At 39.2% G+C, this 21,259-nt stretch overlaps 2 non-coding genes across 2 annotated transcripts; both read left to right on the top strand.

The window, feature by feature from the left end:
- The first annotated feature begins 2,198 nt into the window (after positions 1 to 2,198).
- On the top strand, positions 2,199 to 2,271 carry TRNAR-UCG (transfer RNA arginine (anticodon UCG)). The gene has a single exon. It is a non-coding gene; the product is annotated as a tRNA-Arg (tRNA).
- Positions 2,272 to 20,434: 18,163 nt separating this feature from the next.
- Positions 20,435 to 20,507, top strand: TRNAR-UCG (transfer RNA arginine (anticodon UCG)). Its single transcript has one exon. It is a non-coding gene; the product is annotated as a tRNA-Arg (tRNA).
- Positions 20,508 to 21,259: the final 752 nt, after the last annotated feature.

Raw genomic sequence — 21,259 nt, 5'->3', positions numbered from 1 at the left:
TCAGGTACGTGCTTAGGTCAAGGCCCTGTTCATGTCACTTGTATAAACTAATTCAGGGAGCAAATTAGCAAGTCAAGAAATGGGAAGTCTGAACTACTGTCAAAGCAGTTTCATTCTCTTTTCAAATAATCCAAAAATACCATTGCAGCATAAAACAGAGTATTCAATAAAAGAAGAAAGGAGGATTAACGGCAAAAAAGCACATCATAAGATATGAAACTTTGGAAATTATCTAGATATTGTTTGAAAAAACTCCTTTGATGGAGAGAAGATGAAGAACGGTATGGGATCCTGTCCTGCGCACCTGTAATTGATATGTTCCACATCCAATTATACCACCTAACCCTAAACACCCAAACATATTCCAGTCAGTGACCATGTGGCCTAATGGATAAGGCGTCTGACTTCAGATCAGAAGAGTGAGGGTGCGAGTCCCTTCATGGTTGAGTCTTTTTCTCACAGCACCCAACTTATCTTTACATACAAACACGAGGCACACTCTTATAATACTCCTTTCACTCTCACTCATTAAGAAAGCCCAATGCAAACTGCACAATCAGTCACGTTATGCCTTCAGCATTGCTACTTTTCTGTCTTTCTGCCATACCAAAGTACCTCTTCATAAATGCCACGGATATGCAATACATATACAACAATATGACATGGCACAATCATTCTGAACAGAACTGTGGGTAGATTCAGTGCAGGGAGTGTGTGCGTGCAGAAAGCAGAAACTATGCATGGGTAGAAGCTCTATGATTTTCTCCAGGAATAATGCAAATTGTCCCTCAGAAAAAGTATAGTACTAGAGAAGAATCACAAAGGATTGACACAATTGCTGCCTTTGCTGTTGCCCCAGTTGTGTAATCTGTCAAGGACTGGTCTCTTGCAGATTGAGGCACCTAGTTGCAATTGTGTGGTAAAAATCACCCTTACAACCATTTTTGCTATAAACTTGAGATCTTTCTGAGATACTATCTCACAGACTTCTTATGAATGAGGAACTCTGAAATTGTCACATTCCAATTTGTACGTCCTTAAAACTATGCTGGTTATTCAAATGGGCAGATTATTTTTTAAATTCCTTTCTGTCTCGAGTTGTAGTTATATTGATACAGAGGCATAATTGTTCAATGATATATATTGGTTTGATTGAAATATGTTCGTAGAGGTGGTGATAGGCTTTCTGTGTCTGTCTGAGAGCAAGGACCGGTTAACGTCTTTTTCCAAGAGCAGTTTGTTGTGAAAGGTATCAGACAAAGGAGTATGTATTGTGATGTGGTTCTCTGACTGCTTCTGTCCACTTGCCCAAAGTTCCAAGGCCCTATTATAACATAAATACGGTAACATTGAAGTTGTGGGTGGTGGAGGTTTAAAATGGTCAGTTTAATTAAAGACAGAAAAGTGAAACGAATGACTGCAGAAATACTCTATGTGGCCATGAACTGAGACGAAAGGATGATTTTGGAACTCTGTCTTGCAGATTACCCTCAATGCCGCAATGGATAGGGCACTACTCTCACAGACCAGGGTGTGTAAGTTTAAGTCTGTCTGAGGTGCACACCCTGAACTAATGCATTTTTGCTGAAACCTAATCATATTGTTTACTCTTCCTCGTAGCAGCTTGCCAGGGTGATAGTATATTGCAACAGAACCATTCCACTTCTTCACTGAAAAGAGTCATGCTGGTTACCCAAATGGGCAGCGTGTCATTTTATACAGCTTTCTTTATTGAAATTAAACTTGGACTCACTTGAAATATTCTCTTTCAAAATGAATGTTTTGAGCTGCTGTGAATTTTATTTCTAGAGGTGGTGACAGGCTTTCAGGTACGTGCTTAGGTCAAGACCCTGTTCATGTCACTTGTATAAACTAATTCAGGGAGAAAATTAGCAAGTCAAGAAATGGGAAGTCTGAACTACTGTCAAAGCAGTTTCATTCTCTTTTCAAATAATCCAAAAATACCATTGCAGCATAAAACAGAGTATTCAATAAAAGAAGAAAGGAGGATTAACGGCAAAAAAGCACATCATAAGATATGAAACTTTGGAAATTATCTCGATATTGTTTGAAAAAACTCCTTTGATGGAAAGAAGATGAAGAACGGTATGGGATCCTGTCCTGCGCACCTGTAATTGATATGTTCCATATCCATTCATACCACCTAACCCTAAACGCCCAAACATATTGCAGTCAGTGACCATGTGGCCTAATGGATAAGGCGTCTGACTTCGGATCACAAGATTGAGGGTTCGAGTCCCTTCATGGTTGAGTCTTTTTCTCACAGCACCCAACTTATCTTTACATACAAACTGGAAACACACTCTTACAATACTCCTTTCACTCTCACTCATTAAGAAAGCCCAATGCAAACTGCACAATCAGTCACATTATGCCTTCAGCATTGCTACTTTTCTGTCTTTCTGCCATACCAAAGTACCTCTTCATAAATGCCACGGATATGCAATACGTATACAACAATATGACATGGCACAATCATTCTGAACAGAACTGTGGGTAGATTCAGTGCAGGGAGTGTGTGCGTGCAGAAAGCAGAAACTATGCATGGGTAGAAGCTCTATGATTTTCTCCAGGAATAATGCAAATTGTCCCTCAGAAAAAGTATAGTACTAGAGAAGAATCATAAAGGATTGACACAATTGCTGCCTTTGCTGTTGCCCCAGTTGCGTAATCTGTCAAGGACTGGTCTCTTGCAGATTGAGGCACCTAGTTGCAATTGTGTGGTATAAATCACCCTTAAAACCATTTTTGCTATAAACTTGAGATCTTTCTGAGATACTATCTCACAGACTTCTTATGAATGAGGCACTCTGAAATTGTCACATTCCAATTTGTACGTCCTTAAAACTATGCTGGTTATTCAAATGGGCAGATTGTTTTTTAAATTCCTTTCTGTCTCTAGTTGTAGTTATATTGATACAGAGGCATAATTGTTGAATGATATATATTGGTTTGATTGAAATATGTTCGCAGAGGTGGTGATAGGCTTTCTGTGTCTATCTGAGAGCAAGGACCGGTTAACGTCTTTTTCCAAGAGCAGTTTGTTGTGAAAGGTATCAGGCAAAGGAGTATGTATTGTGATGTGGTTCTCTGACTGCTTCTGTCCACTTGCCAAAAGTTCCAAGGCCCTATGATAGCACAAAAAAGGTAAGATTGAAGTGGTGGGTGCCGGAGGTTTAAAATGGTCAGTTTAATTAAAGACAGAAAAGTGAAACGAATGACTGCAGAAATACTGTATGTGGCCATGAACTGAGATGAAAGGATGATTTTGGAACTCTGTCTTGCAGATTACCCTCAATGCCGCAATGGATAGGGCACTACTCTCACAGACCAGGGTGTGTAAATTTAAGTCTATCTGAGGTGCACACCCTGAACTAATACATTTTTGCTGAAACCTAATCATATTGTTTACTCTTCCTCGTAGCAGCTTGCCAGGGTGATAGTATATTGCAACAGAACCATTCCACTTCTTCACTGAAAAGAGTCATGCTGGTTACCAAAATGTGCAGCGTGTCATTTTATACAGCTTTCTTTATTGAAATTAAACTTGGACTCACTTGAAATATTCTCTTTCAAAATGAATGTTTTGAGCTGCTGTGAATTTTATTTCTAGAGGTGGTGACAGGCTTTCAGGTACGTGCTTAGGTCAAGGCCCTGTTCATGTCACTTGTATAGGCTAATTCAGGGAGCAAATTAGCAAGTCAAGAAATGGAAAGTCTGAACTACTGTCAAAGCAGTTTCATTCTCTTTTCAAATAATCCAAAAATACCATTGCAGCATAAAACAGAGTATTCAATAAAAGAAGAAAGGAGGATTAACGGCAAAAAAGCACATCATAAGATATGAAACTTTGGAAATTATCTAGATATTGTTTGAAAAAACTCCTTTGATGGAAAGAAGATGAAGAACGGTATGGGATCCTGTCCTGCGCACCTGTAATTGATATGTTCCAAATCCATTCATACCACCTAATCCTAAACACCGAAACATGTTGCAGTATGTGGCCTAATGGATAAGGCGTCTGACTTCTGATCAGAAGATTGAGGGTTCGAGTCCCTTCATGGATGAGTCTTTTTCTCACAGCACCCAACTTATCTTTACATACAAACTGGAGGCACACTCTTACAATACTCCTTTCACTCTCACTCATTAAGAAAGCCCAATACAAACTGCACAATCAGTCACGTTATGCCTTCAGCATTGATACTTTTCTGTCTCTCTGCCATACCAAAGTACCTCTTCATAAATGCCACGGATATGCAATACGTATGCAACAATATGACACGGCACAATCATTCTTAACAGAACTGTGGGTAGACGCAGTGCAGGGAGTGTGTCTGCGTGCAGAAAGCAGAAACTATGCATGCGTAGAAGCTCTATGATTTTCTCCAGGATTAATGCAAATTGTCCCTCAGAAAAGGTATAGTACTGGAGAAGAATCATAAAGGATTGACACAATTGCTGCCTTTGCTGTTGCCCCAGTTGTGTAATCTGTCAAGGACTGGTCTCTTGCAGATTGAGGCACCTAGTTGCAATTGTGTGGTATAAATTACCCTTACAACCATTTTTGCTATAAACTTGAGATCTTTCTGAGATACTACCTCACAGACTTCTTATGAATGAGGAACTCTGAAATTGTCACATTCAATTTGTACATCCTTAAAACTCTGCTGGTTATTCAAATGGGCAGATTGTTTTTTAAATTCCTTTCTGTCTCGAGTTGTAGTTATATTGATACAGAGGCATAATTGTTGAATGATATATATTGGTTTGATTGAAATATGTTCGTAGAGGTGGTGATAGGCTTTCTGTGTCTGTCTGAGAGCAAGGACCGGTTAACGTCTTTTTCCAAGAGCAGTTTGTTGTGAAAGGTATCAGGGAAAGGAGTATGTATTGTGATGTGGTTCTCTGACTGCTTCTGTCCACTTGCCAAAAGTTTCAAGGCCCTATGATAGCAGAAAAATGGTAAGATTGAAGTGGTGGTTGGCAGAGGTTTAAAATGGTCAGTTTAGTTAAAGACAGAAAAGTGAAATGGATGACTGCAGAAATACTGTATGTGGCCATGAACTGAGATGAAAGGATGATTTTGGAGCTCTGTCTTGCAGATTACTCTCAATGCCGCAATGAATAGGGCACTACTCTCACAGACCAGGGTGTGTAAGTTTAAGTCTATCTGAGGTGCACACCCTGAACTAATACATTTTTGCTGAAACCTAATCATATTGTTTACTCTTCCTCGTAGCAGCTTGCCAGGGTGATAGTATATTGCAAAAGAACCATTCCACTTCTTCACTGAAAAGAGTCATGCTGGTTACCCAAATGTGCAGCGTGTCATTTTATACAGCTTTCTTTATTGAAATTAAACTTGGACTCACTTGAAATATTCTCTTTCAAAATGATTGTTTTAGCTGCTGTGAATTTTATTTCTAGAGGTGGTGACAGGCTTTCAGGTACGTGCTTAGGTCAAGGCCCTGTTCATGTCACTTGTATAAGCTAATTTCGGGAGCAAATTAGCAAGTCAAGAAATGGGAAGTCTGAACTACTGTCAAAGCAGTTTCATTCTCTTTTCAAATAATCGAAAAATACCATTGCAGCATAAAACAGAGTATTCAATAAAAGAAGAAAGGAGGATTAACGGCAAAAAAGCCCATCATAAGATATGAAACTTTGGAAATTATCAAGATATTGTTTGAAAAAACTCCTTTGATGGAAAGAAGATGAAGAACAGTATGGGATCCTGTCCTGCGCACCTGTAATTGATATGTTCCACATCGATTCATACCACCTAACCCTAAACACCCAAACATATTGCATTCAGTGACCATGTGGCCTAATGGATAAGGTGTCTGACTTCGGATCAGAAAATTGTGGGTTCGAGTCCCTTCATGGTTGAGTCTTTTTCTCACAGCACCCAACTTATCTTTACATACAAACTGGAGGCACACTCTTACAATACTCCTTTCACTCTCACTCATTAAGAAAGCCCAATGCAAACTGCACAATCAGTCACATTATGCCTTCAGCATTGCTACTTTTCTGTCTTTCTGCCATACCAAAGTACCTCTTCATAAATGCCACGGATATGCAATACGTATGCAACAATATGACATGGCACAATCATTCTGAAGAGAACTGTGGGTAGATTCAGTGCAGGGAGTGTGTGTGCGTGCAGAAACTATGGATGTGTAGAAGCTCTATGATTTTCTCCAGGAATAGTGCAAATTGTCCCTCAGAAAAAGTATAGTACTAGAGAAGAATCATAAAGGATTGACACAATTGCTGCCTTTGCTTTTGCCCCAGTTGTGTAATCTGTCAAGGACTGGTCTCTTGCAGATTGAGGCACTGAGTTGCAATTGTGTGGTAAAAATCACCCTTACAACCATTTTTGCTATAAACTTGAGATCTTTCTGAGATACTATCTCACAGACTTCTTATGAATGAGGAACTCTGAAATTGTCACATTCCAATTTGTACGTCCTTAAAACCATGCTGGTTATTCAAATGGGCAGATTGTTTTGTAAATTCCTTTCTGTCTCGAGTTGTAGCTATATTGATACAGAGGCATAATTGTTTGAATGATATATATTGGTTTGGTTGAAGTATGTTAGTAGAGGTGGTGATAGGCTTTCTGTGTCAGTCTGAGAGCAAGGACCGGTTAACGTCTTTTTCCAAGAGCAGTTTGTTATGAAAGGTATCAGGCAAAGAAGTATGTATTGTCATGTGGTTCTCTGACTGCTTCTGTCCACTTGCCAAACGTTCCAAGGCCCTTTTATAACATAAAAACGGTAACATTGAAGTGGTGGGTGGTGGAGGTTTAAAATGGTCAGTTTAATTAAAGACAGAAAAGTGAAACAAATGACTGCAGAAATACTCTATGTGGCCATGAACTGAGATGAAAGGATGATTTTGGAACTCTGTCTTGCAGATTACACTCTATGCCGCAATGGATAGGGCACTATTCTCACAGACCAGGGTGTGTAAGTTTAAGTCTATCTGAGGTGCACACCCTGAACTAATACATTTTTGCTGAAACCTAATCATATTGTTTACTCTTCCTCGTAGCAGCTTGCCAGGGTGATAGTATATTGCAACAGAACCATTCCACTTCTTCACTGAAAAGAGTCATGCTGGTTACCCAAATGTGCAGCCTGTCATTTTATACAGCTTTCTTTATTGAAATTAAACTTGGACTCCCTTGAAATATTCTCTTTCAAAATGATTGTTTTGAGCTGTTGTGAATTCTATTTCTAGAGGTGGTGACAGGCTTTCAGGTACGTGCTTAGGTCAAGGCCCTGTTCATGTCACTTTTATAAGCTAAGTCAGGGAGCAAATTAGCAAGTCAAGAAGTTGGAAGTCTGAACTACTGTCGAAGCAGTTTCATTCTCTTTTCAAATAATCCAAAAATACCATTGCAGCATAAAACAGGGTATTCAAAAAAGAAAGAAAGGAGGATTAACGGCATAAAAGCACATCATAAGATATGAAATTTTGGAAATTATCAAGATATTGTTTGAAAAAACTCCTTTGATGGAAAGAAGATGAAGAACGGTATGGGATCTTGTCCTGCGCACCTGTAATTGATATGTTCCACAGCCATTCATACCACCTAACCCTAAACACCCAAACTTAATGCAGTCAGTGACCATGTGGCCTAATGGATAAGGCATTTGACTTCTAATCAGAAGATTTTGGGTTCAAGTCCCTTCATGGTTGAGTCTTTTTCTCACAGCACCCATCTTATCTTTACATACAAACTGGAGGCACACTCTTACAATACTCCTTTCACTCTCACTCATTAAGAAAGCCCAATGCAAACTGCACAATCAGTCACATTATGCCTTCAGCATTGCTACTTTTCTGTCTTTCTGCCATACCAAAGTACCTCTTCATAAATACCACGGATATGCAATACGTATACAACAATATGACATGGCACAATCATTCTGAACAGAAAAGTGGGTAAATTCAGTGCAGGGAGTGTGTGTGCGTGCAGAAAGTAGAAACTATGGATGCGTAGAAGCTCTATGATTTTCTCCAGGAATAATTCAAATGGTCCCTCAGAAAAAGTATAGTACTAGAGAAGAATCATAAAGGATTGACACAATTGCTGCCTTTGCTGTTGCCCCAGTTGTGTAATCTGTCAAGGACTGGTCTCTTGCAGATTGAGGCACCTAGTTGCAATTGTGTGGTAAAAATCACCCTTACAACCATTTTTGCTATAAACTTGAGATCTTACTGAGATACTATCTCACAGACTTCTTATGAATGAGGAACTCTGAAATTGTCACATTCCAATTTGTACGTCCTTAAAACCATGGTGGTCATTCAAATGGGCAGATTGTTTTGTAAATTCATTTCTGTCTTGAGTTGTAGTTATATTGATACAGAGGCATAATTGTTGAATGATATATATTGGTTTGATTGAAATATGTTTGTAGAGGTGGTGATAGGCTTTCTGTGTCTGTCTGAGAGCAAGGACCGGTTAACGTCTTTTTCCAAGAGCAGTTTGTTGTGAAAGGTATTAGGCAAAGGAGTATGTATTGTCATGTGGTTCTCTGACTGCTTCTGTCCACTTGCCAAAAGTTCCAAGGCCCTTTTATAACATAAAAACTGTAAGATTGAAGTGGTGGGTGGCAGAGGTTTAAAATGGTCAGTTTAGTTAAAGAAAGAAAAGTGAAATGGATGACTGCAGAAATACTGTATGTGGCCATGAACTGAGATGAAAGAATGATTTTGGAACTCAGTCTTGCAGATTACCCTCAATGTCGCAATGGATAGGGCACTACTCTCACAGACCAGGGTGTGTAAGTCTAAGTCTATCTGAGGTGCACACCCTGAACTAATACATTTTTGCTGAAACCTAATCATATTGTTTACTCTTCCTCGTAGCAGCTTGCCAGGGTGATAGTATATTGCAACAGAACCATTCCACTTCTTCACTGAAAAGAGTCATGCTGGTTACCCAAATGTGCAGCGTGTCATTTTATACAGCTTTCTTTATTGAAATCAAACTTGGACTCACTTAAAATATTCTCTTTCAAAATGATTGTTTTGAGCTACTGGGAATTTTATTTCTAGAGGTGGTGACAGGCTTTCAGGTACGTGCTTAGGTCAAGGCCCTGTTCATGTCACTTGCATAAGCTAAGTCAGGGAGCAAATTAGCAAGTCAAGAAGTGGGAAGTCTGAACTACTGTCAAAGCAGTTTCATTCTCTTTCAAATAATCTAAAAATACCATTGCAGCATAAAACAGGGTATTCTATAAAGAAAGAAAGGAGGATTAACGGCATAAAAGCACATCATAAGATATGAAATTTGGGAAATTATCAAGATATTGTTTGAAAAAACTCCTTTGATGGAAAGAAGATGAAGAACGGTATGGGATCCTGTCCTGCGCACCTGTAATTGATATGTTCCACATCCATTCAGACCACCTAACCCTAAACAACCAAGCATATTGCAGTCAGTGATCATGTGGCCTAATAGATAAGGCATCTGACTTCTAATCAGACGATTGAGGGTTCGAGTCCCTTCATGGTTGAGTCTTTTTCTCACAGCACCCAACTTATCTTTACATACAAACTGGAGACACACTCTTACAATACTCCTTTCACTCTCACTCATTAAGAAAGCCCAATGCAAACTGCACAATCAGTCACATTATGCCTTCAGCATTGCTACTTTTCTGTCTTTCTGCCATACCAAAGTACCTCTTCATAAATACCACGGATATGCAATACGTATACAACAATATGACATGGCACAATCATTCTGAACAGAAAAGTGGGTAAATTCAGTGCAGGGAGTGTGTGTGCGTGCAGAAAGTAGAAACTATGGATGCGTAGAAGCTCTATGATTTTCTCCAGGAATAATTCAAATGGTCCCTCAGAAAAAGTATAGTACTAGAGAAGAATCATAAAGGATTGACACAATTGCTGCCTTTGCTGTTGCCCCAGTTGTGTAATCTGTCAAGGACTGGTCTCTTGCAGATTGAGGCACCTAGTTGCAATTGTGTGGTAAAAATCACCCTTACAACCATTTTTGCTATAAACTTGAGATCTTACTGAGATACTATCTCACAGACTTCTTATGAATGAGGAACTCTGAAATTGTCACATTCCAATTTGTACGTCCTTAAAACCATGGTGGTCATTCAAATGGGCAGATTGTTTTGTAAATTCATTTCTGTCTTGAGTTGTAGTTATATTGATACAGAGGCATAATTGTTGAATGATATATATTGGTTTGATTGAAATATGTTTGTAGAGGTGGTGATAGGCTTTCTGTGTCTGTCTGAGAGCAAGGACCGGTTAACGTCTTTTTCCAAGAGCAGTTTGTTGTGAAAGGTATTAGGCAAAGGAGTATGTATTGTCATGTGGTTCTCTGACTGCTTCTGTCCACTTGCCAAAAGTTCCAAGGCCCTTTTATAACATAAAAACTGTAAGATTGAAGTGGTGGGTGGCAGAGGTTTAAAATGGTCAGTTTAGTTAAAGAAAGAAAAGTGAAATGGATGACTGCAGAAATACTGTATGTGGCCATGAACTGAGATGAAAGAATGATTTTGGAACTCAGTCTTGCAGATTACCCTCAATGTCGCAATGGATAGGGCACTACTCTCACAGACCAGGGTGTGTAAGTCTAAGTCTATCTGAGGTGCACACCCTGAACTAATACATTTTTGCTGAAACCTAATCATATTGTTTACTCTTCCTCGTAGCAGCTTGCCAGGGTGATAGTATATTGCAACAGAACCATTCCACTTCTTCACTGAAAAGAGTCATGCTGGTTACCCAAATGTGCAGCGTGTCATTTTATACAGCTTTCTTTATTGAAATCAAACTTGGACTCACTTAAAATATTCTCTTTCAAAATGATTGTTTTGAGCTACTGGGAATTTTATTTCTAGAGGTGGTGACAGGCTTTCAGGTACGTGCTTAGGTCAAGGCCCTGTTCATGTCACTTGCATAAGCTAAGTCAGGGAGCAAATTAGCAAGTCAAGAAGTGGGAAGTCTGAACTACTGTCAAAGCAGTTTCATTCTCTTTCAAATAATCTAAAAATACCATTGCAGCATAAAACAGGGTATTCTATAAAGAAAGAAAGGAGGATTAACGGCATAAAAGCACATCATAAGATATGAAATTTGGGAAATTATCAAGATATTGTTTGAAAAAACTCCTTTGATGGAAAGAAGATGAAGAACGGTATGGGATCCTGTCCTGCGCACCTGTAATTGATATGTTCCACATCCATTCAGACCACCTAACCCTAAACAACCAAGCATATTGCAGTCAGTGATCATGTGGCCTAATAGATAAGGCATCTGACTTCTAATCAGACGATTGAGGGTTCGAGTCCCTTCATGGTTGAGTCTTTTTCTCACAGCACCCAACTTATCTTTACATACAAACTGGAGACACACTCTTACAATACTCCTTTCACTCTCACTCATTAAGAAAGCCCAATGCAAACTGCACAATCAGTCACATTATGCCTTCAGCATTGCTACTTTTCTGTCTTTCTGCCATACCAATGTACCTCTTCATAAATGCCACGGATATGCAATACGTATGCAACAATATGACACGGCACAATCATTCTGAACAGAACTGTGGGTAGATGCAGTGCAGGGAGTGTGTGTGCGTGCAGAAAGCAGAAACTATGGATGCGTAGAAGCTCTCTGATTTTTTCCAGGAATAATGCAAATTGTCCCTCAGAAAAAGTATAGTACTGGAGAAGAATCATAAAGGATTGACACAATTGCTGCCTTTGGGTTGCCCCAATTGTGTAATCTGTCAAGGACTCGTCTCTTGCAGATTGAGGCACCTAGTTGCAATTATGTGGTAAAAATCACCCTTACAACCATTTTTGCTATAAACTTGAGATCTTTCTGAGATACTATCTCGCAGACTTCTTATGAATGAGGAACTCTGAAATTGTCACATTCCAATTTGTACGACCTTAAAACTCTGCTGGTTATTCAAATGGGCAGATTGTTTTTTAAATTCCTTTCTGTCTCGAGTTGTAGTTATATTGATACAGAAGCATAATTGTTGAATGATATATATTGGTTTGATTGAAATATGTTCGTAGAGGTGGTGATAGGCTTTCTGTGTCTGTCTGAGAGCAAGGACCGGTTAACGTCTTTTTCCAAGAGCAGTTTGTTGTGAAAGGTATCAGGCAAAGGAGTATGTATTGTCATGTGGTTCTCTGATTGCTTCTGTCCACTTGCCAAAAGTTCCAAGGCCCTATTATAACATAAAAACGGTAACATTGAAGTGGTGGGTGGTGGAGGTTTAAAATGGTCAGTTTAATTAAAGACAGAAAAGTGAAACGATTGACTGCAGAAATACTCTATTGGCCATGAACTGAGATGAAAGGATGATTTTGGAACTCTGTCTTGCAGATTACCCTCAATGCCGCAATGGATAGGGCACTACTCTCACAGACCAGGGTGTGTAAGTTTAAGTCTATCTGAGGTGCACACCCTGAACTAATACATTTTTGCTGAAACCTAATCATATTGTTTACTCTTCCTCATAGCAGCTTGCCAGGGTGATAGTGTATTGCAACAGAACCATTCCACTTCTTCACTGAAAAGAGTCATGCTGGTTACCCAAATGTGCAGCGTGTCATTTTATACAGCTTTCTTTATTGAAATTAAACTTGGACTCACTTGAAATATTCTCTTTCAAAATGATTGTTTTGAGCTGCTGTGAATTTTATTTCTATAGGTGGTGACAGGCTTTCAGGTACGTGCTTAGGTCAAGGCACTGTTCATGTCACTTGTATAAGCTAATTCAGGGAGCAAATCAGCAAGTCAAGAAATGGGAAGTCTGAACTACTGTCAAAGCAGTTTCATTCTCTTTTCAAATAATTCAAAAATACCATTGCAGCATAAAACAGAGTATTCAATAAAAGAAGAAAGGAGGATTAACGGCAAACAAGCACATCATAAGATATGAAACTTTGGAAATTATCAAGATATTGTTTGAAAAAACTCCTTTGATGGGAAGAAGATGAAGAACGGTATGGGATCCTGTCCTGCGCACCTGTAAATGATATGTTCCACATCCATTCATACCACCTAACCCTAAACACCTAAACATATTGCAGTCAGTGACCATGTGGTCTAATGGATAAGGCGTCTGACTTCGGATCAGAAGATTGAGGGTTCGAGTCACTTCATGGTTGAGTCTTTTTCTCACAGCACCCAACTTATCTTTACATACAAACTGGAGGCACACTCTTACAATACTCCTTTCACTCTCACTCATTAAGAAAGCCCAATGGAAACTGCACAATAAGTCACATGATGCCTTCAGCATTGATACTTTTCTGTCTTTCTGCCATACCAAAGTACCTCTTCATAAATGCCACGGATATGCAATACATATGCAACAATATGACACGGCACAATCATTCTGAACAGAACTGTGGGTAGATGCAGTGCAGGGAGTGTGCGTGTGCGTGCAGAAAGCAGAAACTATGCATGCGTAGAAGCTCTATGATTTTCTCTAGGAATAATGCAAATTGTCCCTCAGAAAAAGTATTGTACTGGAGAAGAATCATAAAGGATTGACACAATTGCTGCCTTTGCTGTTGCCCCACTTGTGAATTCTGTCAAGGACTGGTCTCTTGCAGATTGAGGCACCTAGTTGCAATTGTGTGGTATAAATCACCCTTACAACCATTTTTGCTATAAACTTGAGATCTTTCTGAGATACTATCTCACAGACTTCTTATGAATGAGGAACTCTGAATTTGTCACATTCCAATTTGTACGTCCTTAAAACTCTGCTGGTTATTCAAATGGGCAGATTGTTTTTTAAATTCCTTTCTGTCTCTAGTTGTAGTTATAATGATACAGAGGCATAATTGTTGAATGATATACATTGGTTTGATTGAAATATGTTCGTAGAGGTGGTGATAGGCTTTCTGTGTCTGTCTGAGAGCAAGGACCGGTTAACGTCTTTTTCCAAGAGCAGTTTGTTGTGAAAGGTATCAGGCAAAGGAGTATGTATTGTGATGTGGTTCTCTGACTGCTTCTGTCCACTTGCCAAAAGTTCCAAGGCCCTATGATAGCACGAAAACGGTAAGATTGAAGTGGTGGGTGCCGGAGGTTTAAAATGGTCAGTTTAATTAGACAGAAAAGTGAAACGAATGACTGCAGAAATACTGTATGTGGCCATGAACTGAGATGAAAGGATGATTTTGGAACTCTGTCTTGCAGATTACCCTCAATGCCGCAATGGATAGGGCACTACTCTCACAGACCAGGGTGTGTAAGTTTAAGTCTATCTGAGGTGCACACCCTGAACTAATACATTTTTGCTGAAACCTAATCATATTGTTTACTCTTCCTCGTAGCAGCTTGCCAGGGTGATAGTATATTGCAACAGAACCATTCCACTTCTTCACTGAAAAGAGTCATGCTGGTTACCCAAATGGGCAGCGTGTCATTTTATACAACTTTCTTTATTGAAATTAAACTTGGATCACTTGAAATATTCTCTTTCAAAATGAATGTTTTGAGCTGCTGTGAATTTGATTTCTAGAGGTGGTGACATGCTTTCAGGTACGTGCATAGATCAAGACCCTGTTCATGTCACTTGTATAAGCTAATTCAGAGAGCAAATTAGCAAGTCAAGAAATGGGAAGTCTGAACTACTGTCAAAGCAGTTTCATTCTCTTTTCAAATAATCCAAAAATACCATTGCAGCATAAAACAGAGTATTCAATAAAAGAAGAAAGGAGGATTAACGGCAAAAAAGCACATCATAAGATATGAAACTTTGGAAATTATCTAGATATTGTTTGAAAAAACTCCTTTGATGGAAAGAAGATGAAGAACGGTATGGGATCCTGTCCTGCGCACCTGTAATTGATAATTCCACATCCATTCATACCACCTAACCCTAAACACCCAAACATATTGCAGTCAGTGACCATGTGGCCTAATGGATAAGGTGTCTGACTTTGGATCAGAATATTGAGGGTTTGAGTCCCTTCATGGTTTACTCTTTTTCTCACAGCACCCAACTTATCTTTACATACAAACTGGAAACACACTCTTACAATACTCCTTTCACTCTCACTCATTAAGAAAGCCCAATACAAACTGCACAGTCAGTCACGTTATGACTTCAGCATTGCTACTTTTCTGTCTTTCTGCCACACCAAAGTACCTCTTCATAAATGCCACGGATATGCAATACGTATGCAACAATATGACACAGCACAATCATTCTTAACAGAACTGTGGTTAGATGCAGTGCAGGGAGTGTGTGCGTGCAGAAAGCAGAAACTATGCATGCGTAGAAACTCTATGATTTTCTCCAGGAATAATGCAAATTGTCCCTCAGAAAAAATATAGTACTGGAGAAGAATCATAAAGGATTGACACAATTGCTGCCTTTGCTGTTGCCCCAATTGTGTAATCTGTCAAGGACTGGTCTCTTGCAGATTGAGGCACCTAGTTGCAATTGTGTGGTATAAATCACCCTTACAACCATTTTTGCTATAAACTTGAGATCTTTCTGAGATACTATCTCACAGACTTCTTATGAATGAGGAACTCTGAAATTGTCACATTTCAATTTGTACGTCCATAAAACTCTGCTGGTTATTCAAATGGGCAGATTGTTTTTTAAATTCCTTTCTGTCTCGAGTTGTAGTTATATTGATACAGAGGCATAATTGTTGAATGATATATATTGGTTTGAGTGAAATATGTTCGTAGAGGTGGTGATAGGCTTTCTGTGTCTGTCTGAGAGCAAGGACCGGTTAACGTCTTTTTCCAAGAGCAGTTTGTTGTGAAAGGTATCAGGCAAAGGAGTATGTATTGTGATGTGGTTCTCTGACTGCTTCTGTCCACTTGCCAAAAGTTCCAAGGCCCTATGATAGCACAAAAACGGTAAGATTGAAGTGGTGGGTGCCAGAGGTTTAAAATGGTCAGTTTAATTAAAGACAGAAAAGTGAAACGACTGAGTGCAGAAATACTGTATGTGGCCATGAACTGAGATGAAAGGATGATTTTGGAACTCTGTCTTGCAGATTACCCTCAATGCCGCAATGGATAGGGCAGTACTCTCACAGACCAGGGTGTGTAAGTTTAAGTCTATCTGAGGTGCACACCCTGAACTAATACATTTTTGCTGAAACCTAATCATATTGTTTACTCTTCCTCGTAGCAGCTTGCCAGGGTGATAGTATATTGCAACAGAACCATTCCACTTCTTCACTGAAAAGAGTCATGCTGGTTACCCAAATGTGCAGCGTGTCATTTTATACAGCTTTGTTTATTGAAATTAAACTTGGACTCACTTGAAATATTCTCTTTCAAAATCAATGTTTTGAGCTGCTGTGAATTTTATTTCTAGAGGTGGTGACAGGCTTTCAGGTACGTGCTTAGGTCAAGGCCCTGTTCATGTCACTTGTATAAGCTAATTCAGGGAGCAAATTAGCAAGTCAAGAAAAGGGAAGTCTGAACTACTGTCAAAGCAGTTTCATTCGCTTTTCAAATAATCCAAAAATACGATTGCAGCATAAAACAGAGTATTCAATAAAAGAAGAAAGGAGGATTAACGGCAAAAAAGCGCAGCATAAGATATGAAACTTTGGAAATTATCTAGATATTGTTTGAAAAAACTCCTTTGATGGAAAGAAGATGAAGAACGGTATGGGATCCTGTCCTGCGCACCTGTAATTGATAATTCCACATCCATTCATACCACCTAACCCTAAACACCCAAACATATTGCAGTCAGTGACCATGTGGCCTAACGGATAAGGCGTCTGACTTCGGATCAGAAGATTGAGTGTTTGAGTCCCTTCATGGTTGAGTCTTTTTCTCACAGCACCCAACTTATCTTTACATACAAACTGGAAACACACTCTTACAATACTCCTTTCACTCTCACTCATTAAGAAAGCCCAATGCAAACTGCACAATCAGTCACGTTATACATTCAGCATTGCTACTTTTCTGTCTTTCTGCCATACCAAAGTACCTCTTCATAAATGCCACGGATATGCAATACGTATGCAACAATATGACACGGCACAATCATTCTTAACAGAATTGTGGGTAGATGCAGTGCAGGGAGTGTGTGCGTGCAGAAAGCAGAAACTATGCATGCGTAGAAGCTCTATGATTTTCTCCAGGAATAATGCAAATTGTCCCTCAGAAAAAATATAGTACTGGAGAAGAATCATAAAGGATTGACACAATTGTTGCCTTTGCTGTTGCCCCAATTGTGTAATCTGTCAAGGACTGGTCTCTTGCAGATTGAGGCACCTAGTTGCAATTGTGTGGTATAAATCACCCTTACAACCATTTTTGCTATAAACTTCAGATCTTTCTGAGACACTATCTCACAGACTTCTTATGAATGAGGAACTCTGAAATTGTCACATTCCAATTTGAACGTCCTTAAAACTCTGCTGGTTATTCAAAAGGGCAGATTGTTTTTTAAATTCCTTTCTGTCTCTAGTTGTAGTTATAATGATACAGAGGCATAATTGTTGAATGATATACATTGGTTTGATTGAAATATGTTCGTAGAGGTGGTGATAGGCTTTCTGTGTCTGTCTGAGAGCAAGGACCGGTTAACGTCTTTTTCCAAGAGCAGTTTGTTGTGAAAGGTATCAGGCAAAGGAGTATGTATTGTGATGTGGTTCTCTGACTGCTTCTGTCCACTTGCCAAAAGTTCCAAGGCCCTATGATAGCACAAAAACGGTAAGATTGAAGTGGTGGGTGCCGGAGGTTTAAAATGGTCAGTTTAATTAAAGACAGAAAAGTGAAACGACTGAGTGCAGAAATACTGTATGTGGCCATGAACTGAGATGAAAGGATGATTTTGGAACTCTGTCTTGCAGATTACCCTCAATGCCGCAATGGATAGGGCAGTACTCTCACAGACCAGGGTGTGTAAGTTTAAGTCTATGTGAGGTGCACACCCTGAACTAATACATTTTTGCTGAAACCTAATCATATTGTTTACTCTTCCTCGTAGCAGCTTGCCAGGGTGATAGTATATTGCAACAGAACCATTCCACTTCTTCACTGAAAAGAGTCATGCTGGTTACCCAAATGTGCAGCGTGTCATTTTATACAGCTTTGTTTATTGAAATTAAACTTGGACTCACTTGAAATATTCTCTTTCAAAATCAATGTTTTGAGCTGCTGTGAATTTTATTTCTAGAGGTGGTGACAGGCTTTCAGGTACGTGCTTAGGTCAAGGCCCTGTTCATGTCACTTGTATAAGCTAATTCAGGGAGCAAATTAGCAAGTCAAGAAAAGGGAAGTCTGAACTACTGTCAAAGCAGTTTCATTCGCTTTTCAAATAATCCAAAAATACGATTGCAGCATAAAACAGAGTATTCAATAAAAGAAGAAAGGAGGATTAACGGCAAAAAAGCGCAGCATAAGATATGAAACTTTGGAAATTATCTAGATATTGTTTGAAAAAACTCCTTTGATGGAAAGAAGATGAAGAACGGTATGGGATCCTGTCCTGCGCACCTGTAATTGATAATTCCACATCCATTCATACCACCTAACCCTAAACACCCAAACATATTGCAGTCAGTGACCATGTGGCCTAACGGATAAGGCGTCTGACTTCGGATCAGAAGATTGAGTGTTTGAGTCCCTTCATGGTTGAGTCTTTTTCTCACAGCACCCAACTTATCTTTACATACAAACTGGAAACACACTCTTACAATACTCCTTTCACTCTCACTCATTAAGAAAGCCCAATGCAAACTGCACAATCAGTCACGTTATACATTCAGCATTGCTACTTTTCTGTCTTTCTGCCATACCAAAGTACCTCTTCATAAATGCCACGGATATGCAATACGTATGCAACAATATGACACGGCACAATCATTCTTAACAGAATTGTGGGTAGATGCAGTGCAGGGAGTGTGTGCGTGCAGAAAGCAGAAACTATGCATGCGTAGAAGCTCTATGATTTTCTCCAGGAATAATGCAAATTGTCCCTCAGAAAAAATATAGTACTGGAGAAGAATCATAAAGGATTGACACAATTGTTGCCTTTGCTGTTGCCCCAATTGTGTAATCTGTCAAGGACTGGTCTCTTGCAGATTGAGGCACCTAGTTGCAATTGTGTGGTATAAATCACCCTTACAACCATTTTTGCTATAAACTTCAGATCTTTCTGAGACACTATCTCACAGACTTCTTATGAATGAGGAACTCTGAAATTGTCACATTCCAATTTGTACGTCCTTAAAACTCTGCTGGTTATTCAAATGGGCAGATTGTTTTTTAAATTCCTTTCTGTCTCTAGTTGTAGTTATAATGATACAGAGGCATAATTGTTGAATGATATACATTGGTTTGATTGAAATATGTTCGTAGAGGTGGTGATAGGCTTTCTGTGTCTGTCTGAGAGCAAGGACCGGTTAACCTCTTTTTCCAAGAGCAGTTTGTTGTGAAAGGTATCAGGCAAAGGAGTATGTATTGTGATGTGGTTCTCTGACTGCTTCTGTCCACTTGCCAAAAGTTCCAAGGCCTTATGATAGCACGAAAACGGTAAGATTGAAGTGGTGGGTGCCGGAGGTTTAAAATGGTCAGTTTAATTAAAGACAGAAAAGTGAAACGAATGACTGCAGAAATACTGTATATGGCCATGAACTGAGATGAAAAGATGATTTTGGAACTCTGTCTTGCAGATTACCCTCAATGCCGCAATGGATAGGGCACTACTCTCACAGACCAGGGTGTGTAAGTTTAAGTCTATCTGAGGTGCACACCCTGAACTAATACATTTTTGCTGAAACCTAATCATATTGTTTACTCTTCCTCGTAGCAGCTTGCCAGGGTGATAGTATATTGCAACAGAACCATTCCACTTCTTCACTGAAAAGAGTCATGCTGGTTACCCAAATGTGCAGCGTGTTATTTTATACAGCTTTCTTTATTGAAATTAAACTTGGATCACTTGAAATATTCTCTTTCAAAATGAATGTTTTGAGCTGCTGTGAATTTGATTTCTAGAGGTGGTGACAGGCTTTCAGGTACGTGCTTAGGTCAAGGCCCTGTTCATGTCACTTGTATAAGCTAATTCAGGGAGCAAATTAGCAAGTCAAGAAATGGGAAGTCTGAACTACTGTCAAAGCAGTTTCATTCTCTTTTCAAATAATCGAAAAATACCATTGCAGCATAAAACAGAGTATTCAATAATAGAAGAAAGGAGGATTAACTGCAAAAAAGCACCTCATAAGATATGAAACTTTGGAAATTATCTAGATATTGTTTGAAAAAACTCCTTTGATGGAAAGAAGATGAAGAACGGTATGGGATCCTGTCCTGCGCACCTGTAATTGATATGTTCCACATCCAGTCATACACCTAACCCTAAAAACCCAAACATATTGCAGTCAGTGACCATGTGGCCTAATGGATAAGGCGTCTGACTTCGGATCAGAAGATTGAGGGTTCGAGTCCCTTCGTGGTTGAGTCGTTTTCTCACAGCACCCAACTTATCTTTACATACAAACTGGAGGCACACTCTTACAATACTCCTTTCACTCTCACTCATTAAGAAAGCCCAATACAAACTGCACAATCAGTCACGTTAACCCTTCAGCATTGCTACTTTTCTGTCTTTCTGCCATACCAAAGTACCTCTTCATAAATGCCATGGATATGCAATACGTATACAACAATATGAAATGGCACAATCATTCTGAACAGAACTGTGGGTAGATTCAGTGCAGGGAGTGTGTGCGTGCAGAAAGCAGAAACTATGCATGGGTAGAAGCTCTATGATTTTCTCCAGGAATAATGCAAATTGTCCCTCAGAAAAAGTATAGTACTAGAGAAGAATCATAAAGGATTGACACAATTGCTGCCTTTGCTGTTGCCCCAGTTGTGTAATCTGTCAAGGACTGGTCTCTTGCAGATTGAGGCACCTAGTTGCAATTGTGTGGTAAAAATCACCCTTACAACCATTTTTGCTATAAACTTGAGATCTTTCTGAGATACTATCTCACAGACTTCTTATGAATGAGGAACTCTGAAATTGTCACATTCCAATTTGTACGTCCTTAAAACTATGCTGGTTATTCAAATGGGCAGATTGTTTTTTAAATTCCTTTCTGTCTCGAGCTGTAGTTATATTGATACAGAGGCATAATTGTTGAATGATATATATTGGTTTGATTGAAATATGTTCGTAGAGGTGGTGATAGGCTTTCTGTGTCTGTCT

The sequence above is a fragment of the Pleurodeles waltl genome, chromosome 4_1 (genome assembly GCF_031143425.1).
Source record: "Pleurodeles waltl isolate 20211129_DDA chromosome 4_1, aPleWal1.hap1.20221129, whole genome shotgun sequence".
Taxonomy (NCBI): Eukaryota; Metazoa; Chordata; class Amphibia; order Caudata; family Salamandridae; genus Pleurodeles; species Pleurodeles waltl.
This window is presented reverse-complemented; position numbering and strand designations above follow the sequence as displayed.